We start from the raw sequence: 20,000 nt of genomic DNA, 5'->3' as shown, positions 1-20,000 counted from the left end.
TGTTCAGAAATAAAAATCTTCATTGCATTTCCGGCTTGATAAAAAGGGTTGCTTAACGATCAACTGTAAAACCAACCACACTTCAGAAGCGAACTGTATTTGCAGCCATAAACTCAGCCATGAAATAAGTGTGCTGAGTTTCTGAAGAGTAAAAAATTGGAATAATGTTCACAGTTAGTGTGTTGGCTTAACGGGAAATTATAGATATACGCTCATGCAAGCGTATACATTAACCATTAACGAGGTGAACAACAAGGTTTATTAGTAATTATTATCCTAAAGTGGGCTCTTGTGATAGAAGATAAAATTTTCTTCCGAGAGATAACAATGTATATAGCTCTGAAAATTCCTGATAGGATTCTTTTGCAATTGGTCATAACTCCGCACTCAAATTAACGCCTCTCCTATATTTTTTTTTTTTATCTAACCGTGAATCATTTTTATATATTCGAAGACGAAACACCTCCCTCTGGAACGGAATGGGATCGTGATACGGAAACAAAGTTATGAATGACGGACCCTGTCAGAAAAATAAAATGCACTTGCACAGATACACAAACGTACCCATTAGAATACGTTTCAGTAAAAAAATCAATAATAATAATAATAATAATAATAATAATAATAATAATAATAATAATAATAATAATAATATTATTATTATTATTATTAATAATTATTATTATTATTATTATTATTATTATTGTAAAACTGAATGGGAACGAAACTGTGAATTTTCCATGAGATAAAAAATCAAGTTCCTTGTCCTCTATCAGTGTAAACATTATAATAAAGCATCGAGTTCTACAAAACACCAGAGTAAAAACTAACTATTTACAATGATAAACAGGCATTCCTACATCCTGTAAAGAAATGGAATAATTCTAAAGTCTACTAGAGTCACTGCTCAGGCCCACGATATAAATGACCTTTGGGACAGCCTTAATGAAGACAACCGGTGGACTAAACAGAGGAACAGCCTCTGAAAGGTCCCTGTTGCGAGAGTACAGAGGATTCTTTATTTAGGCTTCGCACAGAAATTTCCAAATCCAACAAGGAGAAAAAATTTCCTGTGTTCAACACAGGTATAGAGTTTGACTTTTCCATTACTACATAAAAGGTTTTCGAAGGGCAATTAAAGGGCTCAAGTTGCTGTGAATTATCCTGATTGTATATTGATTTTTTACGGTAATTTCCAAATGATTTAGCTGCCTGTTCTAAGGGCTGGTTAAGGGACATATGCTTGTTTCTTATTTTTTTTCATAAGTGAACTAACAAAATCCAGAGTGTTTTCTTATTCAATAGATTTAGTATGATATGACATACAAATAACAAGTAACCTTATTTTTTTTTTTTGCAATTTGGATAAACAGTATATAATTAACATGAACACAATGTGAAATTACAGTCAATTGTTTGAATCAGAATAACACTCATTCCGTGCCTCAGTTTTATGCAAATCAAATGAAATTTCCTATTTACTGCCTGATGAAAAAGTCATTGACAGCAATTGATAACCTTGTAATTTGTTATTAAAAGAAATTTTCGTCAATGTTTATTCTTGTGATATGGTAATATGGGAAATATAATGATATGACAAACCCCCCCCTATCTCTCTCTCTCCTTATGTTGAATATTCACGTTTTGTCCAATTACATAAAACTAGTGGGGCATTACCGACAATAATGAATTTTTTAAAAAGAGTATTGTATGAAATTCTGCATCATAATGAATTTTTTAGCATATTTATAGGAAGGGTATTCAAAGCACAAGCAAATACATAATTGTGTCATGGTGATACATTACGAATTTTTTCTGTTCATGCAAATTTTCCAGCAAAAAAACTTTCTTTTGCAGCCTGGAATCTGCCATTTGACCCTGCTCCATCTCTTGCGGTGTCTCTCATGCATACGTTCCGCTCCTTACCAATTTCCTCTCTCTACAAATGGCTTCCTTGAACTCTCATTCTACGCTACAGATTTTTAATATGATACTAATGAAGGAAATATATTGCAACCTATCCTTATTGCAACACCCATTTGTTTTTGGGGAGCCACTTATGTTTGTCTTTGTGTCTTAAGTGTAAAAACAAGAGTAATGTCTAAATACTTTAAACCGAATTGTCAAGAAATAAGACAATCAAAAAGTTTTCGGATATCGTTTAAAATTCAGTCAAAGAAACATTTGTATAATACTTAACCTGACAACCTATACAGAATGATATGCAAGTCAACCGGCTAATAAACCGTGCAAGATGAAGCGGAGAAAACCCATTCTTTAGCAGTCTCTATCGCAAGCTTAGCCTTTGCCTTTATGTTGTTTTCAAGTTCTGAAGACGTTACACCAAAACTTACCTTCATTATGAGCAGTTCTGTAAATGTTTCATGTGAAGTCAAGGAAGTTGGGCAGGGTTAGTCAGTAGTTTTATGAGAGAAATGGCAATACAGTATATTGCAGTCAGTAAAATGGTAGTCATTTCATGGTGAAGGCGTTACGTACAATATACTTCATATGATATTATGCTCTGTCTGTATATTTCTTAATAAGGAATTATTAAAATGTTTAATGATAAGAGAGTTCTTTAAGAGGTACGAACTCATAAATACACAAAGATAAGCAGCCACAAGAAAGGCGCACTTACTCTCACGCACGTAAAAAAGACAAGAAACGAAAAGAAAGCATATCTATACATGCATAAATAAATACACACACACACACACACACACACACACACACACATATATATATATATATATATATATATATATATATATATATATATATATATATATATATATATATATCTTGTTTTTTTATATTTATTAATAAAAGAATGGAAATAAGTTTTTGCTGCTGTCCTGCAGTCGGCCGACTTAATATTTCCTAGGATGATTTTTTTTATTTATGATTTTACGAAAATTTTTAAAATAACGTTTGCCTGCAAGGTCCTCCATTTGTTTCTGCAATCAAAATTTAAACTCATATAAAAATAAAATGGTAAAATAATAAAAACCATGTTTTTAAATAAACTATGGTACAAATTATTATATATAACTTACAAATACTCTAATTTGCTTTCAGGATATTTTATAAGCAAATTCTTATTAAGAAAGGAATTAACTTTTTTTTTGTTGCCTTAGCTGCCTTTTCTTTCTAGAAAGTTTCTACACAAGTCTAACAAATCACCGATATCTCATACCTATTTCTCACATCCTTCTCCTATAGACTAAAACATCTATCATCCAAAATTAGAACTGCGCTAAAAGAATGTTGTGTTGAATGTTTCTGAAGACGATGACAATTTACATACATTCTGGAACAGAAATATATTTCTGTTAATCTCAAGTTATCTGATAAACAAGAAGATTTCAAACTCTCTTTCAGCAACTGCAGTGCCATTGATTTCAATCATTAACTTACACAAGCAGATGATGACTGCATGATTATAATAACGGATATCGAAAATAAGAGTGGCACTTTTACGGGATTTCACAAGGTCAGTGCAGAAATTACGCATTTGCACACTGAAAACGGTTCTCCGGAAATATCCAAATACGTCTCAATTCCTAGATCTCCTTTATGCACGACGAGATAACTTTGAATCTCTCGTCATTCTTAAAGAATGAACAACAAAGGGCGCATGTCATACTTGGCTGTGAATTGTAAAACATTCTCGATTTTATGGTTACAGAACAAGTAAAGAAAGCAATCGAGAAGTTAAAAAGTATTAGTGACCTGGTACTCTCACATAAAAATACAAGGGGAGATGGATGAACAGGTTTTAAATACTGTTATTATTTCCTGCACAGGCGATACTGTGACAGTACTATTTATATTTATAATTTAATGCTCTTAAATCTAATGGCAAACAAAGAGTGAGTACTTAAGAAAAACAAATAGCACCAAGTAACAAGGAAGGGTCCATTAGCCAATGCTTCTAGCCTACCCCAGAGGTGATATTTCTATCGAGGAACTCCTTCTAAGAGGCGGGCCTTCTGACTCAGTTTTTTTTCTCCCTCCAGTTGATGGCAATATTCTCGATGTTATTTTCGTATACATAGAATATTATCTGGAATGTATGTACTCTAGGTAAGACAGAATACTAAATAATATTTTAACAGGGCTCATTATCAAAGGATCTTACTGTATTACATGGTACTGACCTTATAGGGAATTAGAGCAATGTTACGTTATCAAGGGCCCCTAAAGCAAAACATCCCAGATCTGGCAAAGGAACAGAGAAATTTATAAAATTAACTGTAAAGAAAAATTAGATATAACAATTAAAATTTGCAAATAAACATTATTTATGCTTTGGAAATCGTTTGTCCTTTTACTGAAAATCTTTGGTCTTATATATATATATATATATATATATATATATATATATATATATATATATATATATATATATATATATATATATTATCAACATCAACATAAAAGGGTAATTAATCTTATTCGAGAATGGTTTGAACAATCGTCGCCACAGTAAAGGAAAATTTATTTGCTGCACGCTAGAGGAACAAAAATGTCCAGTCAGATTCCCTGACACGTCTTTCGCACTATTGACTCTTCCATTTATTACCTACAAATCCCATTCCCTGTCAATCATTTTTCCATCCATTCCATCCGACGAGTCTGTAAAAAGCTGAGCCAACTGGGAAATCTACGATGATCTGTACATTTTGGGATAGCACAGAAAACAGGTTCTTGTCAGAAATCCTTTCCCGCGCCTTTACCTCTTACAGAGCAACTCAAAATTCGTACCATTTGTTCCAGTTGTAATAAAACCATTTCACTGGTGGAACATTTTCGTTTTGGACAGTTACAAACTGAGTAACAGATACATAAAAAAAGTGAAAGTTATAACGAAATAAGATTAAATAATACCAAAAAATAAGAGTAAAACATATATCTCGTGTTTTTTTTGTCCATGTGTTACATAGATAGAGAGATGGAAATTTTCATGAAAGTGCATTTTGATATTGGTCGTTCAATTTCATTCTTAATATTCAATGATTTTCAGTCTGATCTCTTTTTATATGAATATGTATGTATGTATATACAGTATATAAGTGTGTGTATATATATATATATATATATATATATATATATATATATATATATATATATATATATATATATATATATATATATATATATATATTAGGAAGTATGGATAGGAACAACAGTCAGCTCATCATTGACTTATTTATTAATAGCTGCGGTTCGGGATCACCCATATCCCATCTTTTCTGGCTAAAAGGGTACGAAAATAAAAAGACTAATTAAAACTTACAACAGAGCTTACAAAATTAAAATGCGTTAAAGACTGAAAAATGACAATGACAAAACAAGAAGTAGGTTTCCTTCAGTAGTCAAGTCCAGAGGATGAAAGTTGAGTAAGAGTAAACAAGGTCAGGAAGTAAACAAGAATAGGGAAAGGGTACTAGGCTATGTATAAGGAGGTAGAAGTTAATTTGTAAAAACCCAGTAGACTATAAAATCTTTGAATTAGTGACCACGACGCAGAAGGAACACCTCCTCAATATTTTAGAATCCTTGGGTATCAAGAAAATTGTTCCATCATTCAATCATTTAACTTCTACCCACTTATGCATAGCCTAGTACCCCTCCCCTATTCTTGTTCACTTCCCAGCCTTGTTTACTCTTGTTAAACTTTCATCCTCTGGACTTGACTACTAAAGCATTTTAATTTTGTAAACTCTGTTGTAAGTTTTAATTAGTCTTTTTGTATTTTTGCCCTTTTAGCCAGAAAAGATGGGATATGGGTGATCCCAGAAGCGCAGCTATAAATAAATAAGTCAATGATGAGCTGACTGTTCTTCCTATCCATACATCCTACTATGAGACTGTTTGGCTTAGTCTCCTGAAATCAGAATATATATATATATATATATATATATATATATATATATATATATATATATATATATACTATATATATGTATATATATATATATATATATATATATATATATATATATATATATATATATATATATATATATTAGTTTAATTACCCATTTGACTATGATTGTGTATCCAATGATAAAAAGGTAAACAATAATGTGTAAAATTAGTAAATATAAAATTAAGCCGAATGCCTCTTTATTATGAAACAACTGGGAATTTAGTAATCTTTTTGTCTCAGATTTCAAAGGTTTGTATATCACTGGACCAGCCATATAACTAATAAACTTTACTCACCTACTTATGATGAAATGTTACTGAGTATATACAGCCTAAAAATAAAAGTAGATTGCATGTGAAGAAAAAGGTATACTTGCGCATCATAAACTCGCTTGTGTAAATATTTATACTAAATGAGTAAGTTTTGTTGTCCTGTATATAAAATAGTGAAATCAGTCATTTGCGGTCAATGAGTAAGATAAGCATTTTTATATAAATTTTTAACAATTACAGAAGAAAAAGTCACACGTGGTTAATGAACCTTAGTGTCTGAAAGTGTCTGAAACTAATTACCTTTTCTATAATTAATGAGACTCTTCATAAGGAGCCATAAGGCCCTTTTATCAAAATTTCTCCTTTTTAAACCTTATTTGTGGACCTGACTTTGTTATTTTCTATTTCATATTTCAAATCATAAGAAAATTCTTGATAAATTCTGCCACTGTAAAACAATGACTTATTCTCTTTCTTACGATATTGTTAAGTGGAGAATATATATATATATATATATATATATATATATATATATATATATATATATATATATATATATATATATATATATATATATGCGCACGATGAGTATGTCGTTTGTGACCTCACTAGATTCAGAAAATACCCTTTGTTTGTACATTTTGGTTCTGAAGTTCTCGTCTGTAACAAGAAATATATTTTTGTATTTAATCCACCAAGAAACACTATCTGATTAACAATAATTTTACTCATGGATTTCTAACCATAACAAAGAAAGGAATTATGAGGGTATTTATGAAACACTGCAAAGAATATATTGAAACCATAATTAAAATGTCCATAACCCAGACGCCTACTGGAGATCGCAGAGAGCGTGACCTCAATATGCCGAAATGACGACGGTGGTCTTGCATGAATGAGATTTCCAGGGTGACATTTTTACGACCCCAGGTGCGGACAGTTTGCTCCCTGGGCGCTCTTTGTTGCCGACATAAAGCCTTCGGTTTTAGGGGTACTTAAAGCCCTCAGACCTTAGTTTTATTTGCTTGCCTGAAAGCAGATTTGGGCTTCAATCATTGTAATAAACTCGTCTGGGCTTCTTTGTCTTTCAGCTGCAGGACATGACATTAGGTCGGATGAGACATGTAATTAGTTCTGAAAATACGGTGACGATACGTATTCTGGGGCAAATGCATCTGTTCTTTGTATAAACGTTGTTATTTAACGTTTTGGTAGATAACTCATATCTTATATAATCCTCACTCAAAAAAAACGGGTAACTACGAGAGTAAAGCGGTAAAGTAAGTGGGTAATTCGTGGCTCAGTAATTGCCACATACAGGATCTGAAATTCCCTTTTCACTTCAGTGCTGTTCCCAGGACCTCACAGTATGTCTTATCTATAATAAGGGCCATTACGTTGCCAAAGCTGTTTGACATGCAGAACGAATTTCTTCCTATATTTGTAACTTTCATGATGTAGTTTCTGGCCTTGAAATTATAAGCATAACAATTCCTTATATTTAATTAGTGTTGAAAGATGTTAAAATTTAGACGCAACCACACACACACACACACACACACACACACACATATACATACATACATATATATATATATATATATATATATATATATATATATATATATATATATATATATATATATATATACATACATATATATGGAGACAAATTATAACTCCTTATTCTGACAAGGGACGAACGCGTTGAGATCATATACCACACTCCAGTGCTTTACGTTTGAAAAGGATTATGTATTTTTAAATATATACTTATATCCCATTGATTCTACTTTATAAATAATAAGAACGAGACCACAGACAAGAAAGAAGCATAAGGATAAGAAAAATAGATTATACGTAGAAAAAGAATCCACGAATCTGTCCGTGATATACAAAGAGGCTGTGATTTTAAATTATCAATTATTCATAAGATTCATGGTCGGCTGAGGAGAGCCTTTCAGATGCATGACTTCGTCCCGAATCCACTGTGCCTTCGCTGATGCGACAAGATCCCACTTTGTCTTCGCTGTCAGCAATATTGTCAGAGTTGCTACCAAACTGCCATTTAAATGATGCTCTGTTATTGCGTTACTGAACTGAAACATGTTGATGGTGGTCTTTGTACATTAATAATAATAATAATAATAATAATAATAATAATAATAATAATAATAATAATAATAATAATAATAATAGCTTGACAGATACATAAGGTATAACTTCGGGTGAAATGTAATAATTATTTCTATTTTCCTGGATCGTTTAATAAACAATAAAGATAAAAAGATAATTTATAATAATTATAGTAATAATAATAATGATGATGATGATGATTTTAGTGCTAATATGGATAACCTAACAGATAGATAAACAGATAGAGGGATAGATAGATAAGGTATGAGCGGGGAGATGGACTGCAACAGCTGTTTAGAAATTTGTAGGTTTGTGACAAACATGTGCGAAAAATATCAATAATAAACCGTTATAATCACTTTCTTCATGTCTCTATTCAATTATTATATATGAAGCATTATAAATACATGTTATTATTCCTATATTTTTCAATTTTGAAAAATTACTTTTTTTTCTTTTACATCGGTAATCAACCTGACAATCTAGAATTCACTTTGAAGTTAGTGTCCATCTTTCACTTATTCTATTCATTATCTCCGATATACATGACTTAAGATGAAGAACAATAACGGAAATGTCTAATCTTTAAAGGAATCGGAAGATGGATATATTATCTCTCATTTTTCAAATGCTCTTCAGAAGAAATTGAAGATCATTAGCATAAATATTATAAACCCTTTAATTAAAGAAGAAAACCTCTCGCATTACTCAATTATTCCACATAAGGTGCCCGAACTCTGTCACCAAAATATTCGAGCAAGCAAAGGAAAGAGTCTCGTTTGGTAACAGCCAAAAAATGAATAATAGCTCTATGTACTGGTCTTTTATGCTCCATTTCTTCCGATTATTTATTCACCCTCCCCCACCCCCTCGCCTGTTCTCTGTCACACAAGGAGAACTCCCAGAGGCGGAGGGTTACAGGAAAGTAAACGACCTAAACATTCTTAACTGACAGAGGGAGGATTTGGCCGGCAATGTACAAGCAGTAAGGTTAATAAATCGATTTTTCCATCTGTATTTTGAAGATTACTAATAAAAGGAGCTCTGTGAATATTTATGATTATATAGATGGAATCTGGAACACAGGAATATGATTAGAATATCTAATATATTATTAGATAACGTATTAAAAGTGGCAAAATGTCTTTCTATGATGATAACAACATTTGCAAAAATGCAAATTGATTTGACGGTCATATCGTTGAGAAATGAAGGATATTCCCCATTTCTTGAAATCTTTAAAAATCCTAGCGAATTTAGTACAATGTCCAAATTAAAAAATGGTCTTTTCAAGAACTCTACGTGACAGTACCAAATGGTATGTGTATAAAATTCCATGTAAGTCATGTTATAATTATTATATTAGGTAGAAAACCAAACCATTGCGAAGACAGCAATAAAGAAAAACATAAAAACTGGATTGGATAACATTGCAAGTCTTGTTCAAATCTTTCTTCATATAAAATTCCGTTCTATAAAAAAAATTAAAAAACAGCGTTATAAAAATCCAATCAAGCAAATTCCTCTTGGAAACAGCGTTACCTTTTGAACATACCCACGCATGAACCATTGAACGCAATTCAATTATTGTAACGTCAAAGGCCCTTGGAGAATATTCAGCCTCCAGATTTATTGGAACGCGAGAGATCGATAACCGTGCTTTTACTCCGCTGAAGGCAATGCTGGAAATGTCGGAGACTGAAACTTTACTGCAATTGCTAAACGGATTCCGTGATTAAGATACTGAGTTTTATATATCACAAAGGAGGGAGCCTGTACGTACAGTACCTTACCAAGCTTCAGTTAGCCTGTGGCGAAATAACTGATTCTATTAGGTTACTTCGTTGAACATAAGTAAGCACTAGTAAAAAGTAAATTCACCCAATCACTTATTTGTGCAGTGAATATTGCGGCGGAAATTACAATTTAGGTGGCTATGAATGAAAGACGAGAAATAACTGCTTGTCGACTTTAAAAACAAAAAAAAAAAAAGATATGTTAACAGACGTGTGACATAAGCCGTTGATCATCTTTGGTACAAATTCCGATGGCATTTCAAGTAATTTAGGTTTAAGTATCAAAACTTGATTTATACAAGGCCTTCAATTGTCAAAATTATAAACAGTTTAATTAAATCTGCATGAAAACGAAGCAGAGAATTAGAATGAGTCAGAATTATCGGATAATATAATTAATTTCTACTAACTAAAATTCAATATTTTGTCCCTTTGGTATGCTAATGCAACCATTGATTATTCTATCATCAAAATGTATCGAATTTTGTTTCTATTGCTAAAATACTTTTGCTATTCTATAAACGATTTCTGTCATGCAGTATCTTTATTTATTGATATCTTTCCTTCAGCCTTTACATCTTTAGGTAATTAGAAATATCTGATGTTTACCTGACAAATATATTTCAACTTCTAATAATAAAAAACTACTTTCACTCTCAATTCATTTTGTTAAAATTTTCTAATAAACGTTCAATTCTTACACAAAGGAGACAAAAGTGAAAAACTCCTCGCCATTCTTTCCCTAATTATGTGTACTTTTCTTGTTTCTTCTTTACGACATGACTTTGTTCGTATCTTTTTCTTTGTTTCAATAATCAGTACGATAATTGTTTTATGATAATTTAATTTCATTCTTTTTATTCATTCTCTGTCACCTTACTTTTTGCTGGTTTCCTTTATACGCCCCATTACCGTATTCTTTGTCATTTACGCTTCTATTAGCATTTCTCTTTGTGTTTTACTGACATTCTTTATCCATCAATTGAAGAAAATTAATGCTTGTATTTCCGTCTCTTGCATGCAGGATTCCTGACTGATTTCAGGTACTGTTATACTTTTTTTTTTTATTTTACTTCATTTTGATATTACATAAGACTTTTCTTTATAATGTAAGTATCACTCATCTTACAGAACTTCACTCTCTTAATAAATTTTCCTTTAAGGTTTGTGCAAAACTTCTGTTGTAAATCTGACTGTGAGCATGTTATATATAGAGTCTACTGACATCAGTAACTTCTTTCACTGCCTTCCATAAGAAACTCATATGGCTATGGTACAGTATATGTCTCTATGCTTGAGTTTTATGAAAAACGTGAGACCATCGATAATCAGCTGCCTATATAGCATGACCTGATCCAAATTACAATACGCACAACTAAAGCATTATTAAGAAAATTAATTCTAACAAAATGATGACCATTATAAGAATGTATAATATCTAGAAACAGGTAAAAGAAATTAACAACAGTGAATCAGTCGAAATCTGCGTAAATACAACGTAATTTCTTCAGTTGACAGATGAAATCGTCGATACTTTGAAAATGCTAACAAGCGTGAAATGACAAGTACGACAATGAGCATATGAAACCGGCGAAATGGGTGACGAGAGGAATGAACAAAAAGAATGAATTAAATTATCATAAACGAAGACAATAAATACGATTAGCCGAGCAAAGAAAGATACGAACGAAAGTAAATAACGAAAGTACGCATGAGCAGAAGCTGAAGGAGTTCACTTTTGTCTCCACAATGTAAGGAATGAACATTTATTAGAAAATTTTAACAAAATAATTGAGTGAAAGTAGTTTTTATTATTAGAAGTTGAAATATGCTGATAGAATTAAACATCGGGTGACTACAGTACTAAAGATAACAAAGGCTTGAAGGAAGACTATCGTAAATAAGGTACTGCATAACGAAATGGATATTTTAATAGAAACAAATTAAATACATTTGACTGATGAAATAAATGGTTGCGCATTAACATACCAAAGGACAAATATTGAATTTTGAATTGACACTTGACAATTGAAACTCGAGTTTTTGTGCTTAAACCTAAATTGCAAATGCCATCATTGTGCAGCAACATAATCACACGTCTGTTAACATATCTTTTTGTTTTTCCGTCGACAACGAATATTTCTCGTCTTTATAACCGCAAATGTTCCTGCAATGTCACGCAAGGTGAACACGCAGATATTGCATATGTTCAACAGCTGGCTAATAAGTCGGTTATTTCGCTCGCAGGTAACTGGCTGTTGAAACTACTGAACTCACAGCCGATATAAACTTTCGGTGTCTTGTCACAGAATCATTTAACGAATACGTGAGGTCGGTCTCCATTGCCTTCGGCGGAAATGCTTCCGGTGTCGATCTCGCGTTCAATAAATCTGGAGGCTGAAATACTCAGAGGAACCGATATTACAACAGTGAATTGCGTTCAGCATGCGTGGTAAAAGGCTGAAGTGTTTTTAACGCTGTTTAGTAAATTTTAAATGAATTTAACGAACACGTGTTATCAATCCGAGAATTTTATGTTTCTTTATTGCTGTCTTTACAATGGTTTCGTTTCTAATATGGTATAACATGACGTAATTTTTTATACATACCATTGATATATAATCTGTAAGTTGAAAGACGACGAATTATATAAATTAACTGAGATTTAAGATTTCAAATGGTAACGATCAAATCGGTTGCATTTTACACAGATGATCGTAAGAAAGACATTTGCCTGTACATTGTCTGTAATATATTGAATATTCTGTCCTTCACTGTCGTTCCAATTCGTCTATATATAAACATTAATCTTCAATACGAAGATGGAAAAATAATTTATCAAGAATTTCTTATGATTTGAAATATGAAATAGAAAATAACAAAGTCAGGTCCACAAATAAGGTTTAAAAAAGGAGAAATTTTGATAAAAGGGCCTTATGGTTCCTTATGAAGAGTCTCATTAATTATAGAAAAGGTAATTAGTTTCCTTTTCAGACACTAAGGTTCATTAACCACGTGTGACTTTTTCTTCTGTAATTGTTAAAAAATTTATATAAAAATGCTTATCTTACTCATTGACCGCAAATGACTGATTTCAGTATTTTATATACAGGATAGCAGAACTTATTCATTTAGTATAAATATTTACACAAGCGAGTTTATTATGCGCAAGTCTACCTTTTTTTTCACATGCAATCTACTTTTATTTTTAGGCTGTATATACTCAGTAACATTTCATCATAAGTAGGTGAGTAAAGTTTATTAGTTATATGGCTGGTTGATATACAAACCTTTGAAATCTGAGACAAAAAGATTACTAAATTCCCAGTTGTTTCATAATAAAGAGGCATTCGGCTTAATTTTATATTTACTAATTTTACACATTATTGTTTACCTTTTTATCATAAATCATAGTCAAATGGGATACACAATAGTCAAATGGGTAATTAAATAATATATATATATATATATATATATATATATATATATATATATATATATATATATATATATATATATATATATATATATATATATATTCTGATTTCAGGGAGACTAAGCCAAACAGTCTCATAGTAGGATGTATGGATAGGAAGAACAGTCAGCTCATCATTGACTTATTTATTTATAGCTGCGCTTCGGGATCACCCATATCCCATCTTTTCTGGCTAAAAGGGTACGAAAATAAAAACACTAATTAAAACTTACAACAGAGCTTACAAAATTAAAATGCTTTGTAGTCAAGTCCAGAGGATGAAAGTTTAACAAGAGTAAACAAGGCTGGGAAGTGAACAAGAATAGGGGAGGGGTACTAGGCTATGCATAAGGGGGTAGAAGTTAAATGATTGAATGATGGAACAATTTTCTTGATACCCAAGGATTCTAAAATATTGAGGAGGTGTTCCTTCTGCGTCGTGGTCACTAATTCAAAGATTTTATAGTCTATTGGGTTTTTACAAATTAACTTCTACCTCCTTATACATAGCCTAGTACCCTTTCCCTATTCTTGTTTACTTCCTAACCTTGTTTACTCTTATTCAACTTTCATCCTCTGGACTTGACTACTGAAGGTAATCTATTTCTTGTTTTGTCATTGTCATTTTTCAGTCTTTAACGCATTTTAATTTTGTAAGCTCTGTTGTAAGTTTTAATTAGTCTTTTATTTTTTACCCTTTTAGCCAGAAAAGATGGGATATGGGTGATCCTGAAGCGCAGCTATTAATAAATAAGTCAATGATGAGCTGACTGTTGTTCCTATCCATACATCCTAATATATATATATATATATATATATATATATATATATATATATATATATATATATATATATATATATATATATATATATATATATATATATATATATATATATATATATATACACATATATACTGTACGTACATACATACATATTCATATAAAAAGAGATCGAACTGAAAATCATTGAATATTAAGAATGAAATTGAACAACCAATATCAAAATGCACTTTCATGAAAATTTCCATCTCTATCTATGTAACACATGGACAAAAAAACACGAGATATATGTTTTACTCTTTTTATTTTTGGTATTATTTAATCTTATTTCGTTATAACTTTCACTTTTTTTATGTATCTGTTACTCAGTTTGTAACTGTCCAAAACGAAAATGTTCCACCAGTGAAATGGTTTTATTACAACTGGAACAAATGGTACGAATTTTGAGTTGCTCTGTAAGAGGTAAAGGCGCGGGAAAGGATTTCTGACAAGACCCTGTTTTCTGTGCTATCCCAAAATGTACAGAGCATCGCAGATTTCCCAGTTGGCTCAGCTTTTTACAGACTCGTCGGATGGAATGGATGGGAAAATGATTGACAGGGAATGGGATTTGTAGGTAATAAATGGAAGAGTCAACAGTGCGAAAGACGTGTCAGGGAATCTGACTGGACATTTTTGTTTCTAGCTGCAGCAAATAAATTTTCCTTTACTGTGACGATTGCAAATATTCTCGAATAAGATTTTCCTTTACTGATGTTGGCGACGATTGTTCAAAACCATTCTCGAATAAGATTAATTACCCTTTATGTTGATGTTATATATATATATATTATATATATATATATATATATATATATATATATATATATATATATATATATATATATATATATATATATATATATAAGACCAAAGATTTTCAGTATAAAGGACAAACGTTTCATTTCACCGAAAGACTAAATGGGACACACGATTTCCAAAGCATAAATAATGTTGGTTTGCAAATTTTAATTGTTATATCTAATTTTTCTTTACAGTTAATTTTATAAATTTCTCTGTTCCTTTGCCAGATCTGGGATGTTTTGCTTTAGGGGCCCTTGATAACGTAACATTGCTCTAATTCCCTATAAGGTCAGTAACATGTAATACAGTAAGATCCTTTGATAATGAGCCCTGTTAAAATATTATTTAGTATTCTGTCTTACCTAGAGTACATACCATTCCAGATAATATTCTAGGTATACGAAAATAACATCGAGAACATTTGCCATCAACTGGAGGGGAACAAAAAACTGAGTCAGAAGGCCCGCCTCTTAGAAGGAGTTCCTCGATAGAAATATCACCCTCTGGGGTAGGCTAGAAGCATTTGCTAATGGACCCTTCCTTGTTACTTGGTGCTATTTGTTTTTCTTAAGTACTCACTCTTTGTTTGCCATTAGATTTAAGAGCATTAAATTATAAATATAAATAGTACTGTCACAGTATCGCCTGTGCAGGAAATAATAACGAGTATTTAAAACCTGTTCATCCATCTCCCCTTGTATTTTTATGTGAGAGTACCAGGTCACTAATACATTTTTAACTTCTCGATTGCTTTCTTTACTTGTTCTGTAACCATAAAATCGGAGAATGTTTCCCACAATTCACAGCCAAGTATGACATGCGCCCTTTGTTGTTCATTCTTTAAGAATGACGAGAGATTCAAAGTTATCTCGTCGTGCATAAAGGGAGATCTAGGAATTGAGACGTATTTGGATATTTCCGGAGAACCGTTTTCAGTGTGCAAATGCGTAATTTCTGCACTGACCTTGTGAAATCCCGTAAGTGCCACTCTTGTTCGATATCCGTTATTATAATCATGCAGTCATCATCTGCTTGTGTAAGTTAATGATTGAAATCAATGGCACTGCAGTTGCTGAAAGAGAGTTTGAAATCTTCTTGTTTATCAGATAACTTGAGATTAACAGAAATATATTTCTGTTCCAGAATGTATGTAAATTGTCATCGTCTTGCGAAACATTCAACACAACATTCTTTTAGCGCAGTTCTAATTTTGGATGATAGATGTTTTAGTCTATAGGAGAAGGATGTGAGAAATATGTATGAGATATCGGTGATTTGTTAGACTTGTGTAGAAACTTTCTAGAAAGAAAAGGCAGCTAAGGCAACGAAAAAAAAGTTAATTCCTTTCTTAATAAGAATTTGCTTATAAAATATCCTGAAAGCAAATAAGAGTATTTGTAAGTTATATATAATAATTTGTACCATAGTTTATTTAAAAACATGGTTTTATTAACTTTACCATTTTATTTTTATATGAGTTTAAATTTTGATTGCAGAAACAAATGGAGGACCTTGCAGGCAAACGTTATTTTAAAAATTTTCGTAAAATCATAAATAAAAAAAATCATCCTAGGAAATATTAAGTCGGCCGACTGCAGGACAGTAGCAAAAAACTTATTTCCATTCTTTTATTAATATAATATATATATACATACAAGATATATATATATATATATATATATATATATATATATATATATATATATATATATATATATATATATATATTTATATATATGTATGTGTGTGTGTGTGTGTGTGTATTTGTGTTTATGCATGTATAGATATGCTTTCTTTTCGTTTCTTGTCTTTTTACGTGCGTGTGAGTAAGTGCGCCTTTCTTGTGGCTGCTTATCTTTGTGTATTTATGAGTTCGTACCTCTTAAAGAACTCTCTTATCATTAAACATTTTAATAATTCCTTATTAAGAAATATACAGACAGAGCATATTATCGTATGAAGTATATTGTACGTAACCTTCCCCATGAAATGACTGCCATTTTACTGACTGCAATATACTGTATTGCCATTTCCTCTCATAAAACTACTGACTAACCCTGCCCAACTTCCCTTGACTTCCACATGAAACATTTACAGAACCGCTCATAATGAAGGTAAGTTTTGGTGTAACGTCTTCAGAACTTGAAAACAACATAAAGGCAAAGGCTAAGCTTGCGATAGAGACTGCTAAAGAATGGGTTTTCTCTGCTTCATCTTGCACGGTTTATTAGCCGGTTGACTTGCATATCATTCTGTATAGGCTGTCAGTTTACGTATTGTACAAATGTTTCTTTGACTGAATTTTAAACGATATCCGAAAACTTTTTGATTGTCTTATTTCTTGACAATTCTGTTTAAAGTATTTAGACATTACTCTTGTTTTTACACTTAAGACACAAAGACAAACATAAGTGGTTCCCCAAAAACAAATGTGTGTTGCAATAAGGATAGGTTGCAATATATTTTCCTTCATTAGTATCATATTAAAAATCTGTAGCGTAGAATGAGAGTTCAAGGAATCCATTTGTAGAGAGAGGAAATTGGTAAGGAGCGGAACGTATGCATGGGAGACACCGCAAGAGATGGAGCAGGGTCAAATGGCAGATTCCAGGCTACAAAAGAAGAGTTTTTTGCTGGAAAATTTGCATGAACAGAAAAAATTCGTAATGTATCACCAGGACACAATTATGTATTTGCTTGTGCTTTGAATACCCCTCCTAGAAATATGCTGAAAAATTCATTATGATGCAGATTTTCATACAATACTCTTTTAATAAAAATTCGTTATTGTCGGTAATGCCCCACTAGTTTTATGTAATTGGACAAAACGTGAATATTCAACATAGAGAGAGAGAGAGAGAGAGAGACAGAGAGAGAGAGAGGGTTTGTCATATCATTATATTTCCCACATTACCATATCACAAGAGCTGAATAAACATTGACGAAAATTTCTTTTAATAACAAATTACAAGGTTATCAATTGCTGTCAATGACTTTTTCATCAGGCAGTAAATAGGAAATTTCATTTGATTTGCATAAAACTGAGGCACGGAATGAGTGTTATTCTGATTCAAACAATTGACTGTAATTTCACATTGTGTTCATGTTAATTATATACTGTTTATCCAAATTGCAAAAAAAAAAAAAAATAAGGTTACTTGTTATTTGTATGTCATATCATACTAAATCTATTGAATAAGAAAACACTCTGGATTTTGTTAGTTCACTTATGAAAAAAAATAAGAAACAAGCATATGTCCCTTAACCAGCCCTTAGAACAGGCAGCTAAATCATTTGGAAATTACCGTAAAAAAGCAATATACAATCAGGATAATTCACAGCAACTTGAGCCCTTTAATTGCCCTTCGAAAACCTTTTATGTAGTAATGGAAAAGTCAAACTCTATACCTGTGTTGAACACAGGAAAATTTTTCTCCTTGTTGGATTTGGAAATTTCTGTGAGAAGCCTAAATAAAGAATCCTTTGTACTCTCGCAACAGGGACCTTTCAGAGGCTGTTCCTCTGTTTAGTCCACCGTTTGTCTTCCTTAACCACATTAAGGCCGTCCCAAAGGTCATTTATATCGTTGGCCTGTAGCAGTGACTCTAGTAGGCTTTAGAATTATTCCATTTCTTTACAGGATGTTGGAATGCCTGTTTATCATTGTAAATAGTTAGTTTCTACTCTGGTGTTTTGTAGAATTCAATGCTTTATTATATATTTACACTGATTGAGGACAAGGAAATTGATTTTTTATCTCATGAAAAATTCACAGTTTCGTTCCCATTCGGTTTTACAATAATAATAATAATAATAATAATAATAATAATAATAATAATAATAATAATAATAATAATAATAATAATATTATTATTATTATTATTATTATTATTATTATTATTATTATTATTATTATTATTATTATTATTATTATTGATTTTTTTACTGAAACGTATTCTAATGGGTACGTTTGTGTATCTGTGCAAGTGCATTTTATTTTTCTGACAGGGTCCGTCATTCATAACTTTGTTTCGTATCACGATCCCATTCCGTTCCAGAGGGAGGTGTTTCGTCTTCGAATCTATAAAAATGATTCACGGTTAGATTAAAAAAAAATATAGGAGAAAGTTAATTTGAGTGCGGAGTTATGACCAATTGCAAAAGAGTCCTATCAGGAATTTTCAGAGTTATATACATTGTTATCTCTCGGAAGAAAATTTTATCCTCTATCACAAGAGCCCACTTTAGGATATTAATTACTAATAAACCTTGTTGTTCACCTCGTTAATGGTTAATGTATACGCTTGCATGAGCGTATATCTATAATTTCCCGTTAAGCCAACACACTAACTGTGAACATTATTCCCATTTTTTACTCTTCAGAAACTCAGCACACTTATTTCATGGCTGAGTTTATGGCTGCAAATACAGTTCGCTTCTGAAGTGTGGTTGGTTTTACAGTTGATCGTTAAGCAACCCTTTTTATCAAGCCGGAAATGCAATGAAGATTTTTATTTCTGAACAAGTCGTTAATGTAATAATTTGTGGGCTGGATTCCTTCAACGTCCAAGTTGGTATCCTGACAGAGAGGGAAGGTGACTTTAGATATTATTTGTGTCTCATTTGGACTGAAATGTTGTTCTGCCTTTTTCCAACGTAAAATCCTGGCAATTATAAGTGACTGTTTTAGAATACACACGCACACACACATTATATAATATATATATATATATATATATATATATATATATATATATA

The sequence above is a fragment of the Macrobrachium rosenbergii genome, chromosome 7, assembly GCF_040412425.1.
Source record: "Macrobrachium rosenbergii isolate ZJJX-2024 chromosome 7, ASM4041242v1, whole genome shotgun sequence".
Taxonomy (NCBI): domain Eukaryota; kingdom Metazoa; phylum Arthropoda; class Malacostraca; order Decapoda; family Palaemonidae; genus Macrobrachium; species Macrobrachium rosenbergii.
Note: the sequence above shows the minus strand (reverse complement) of the source record.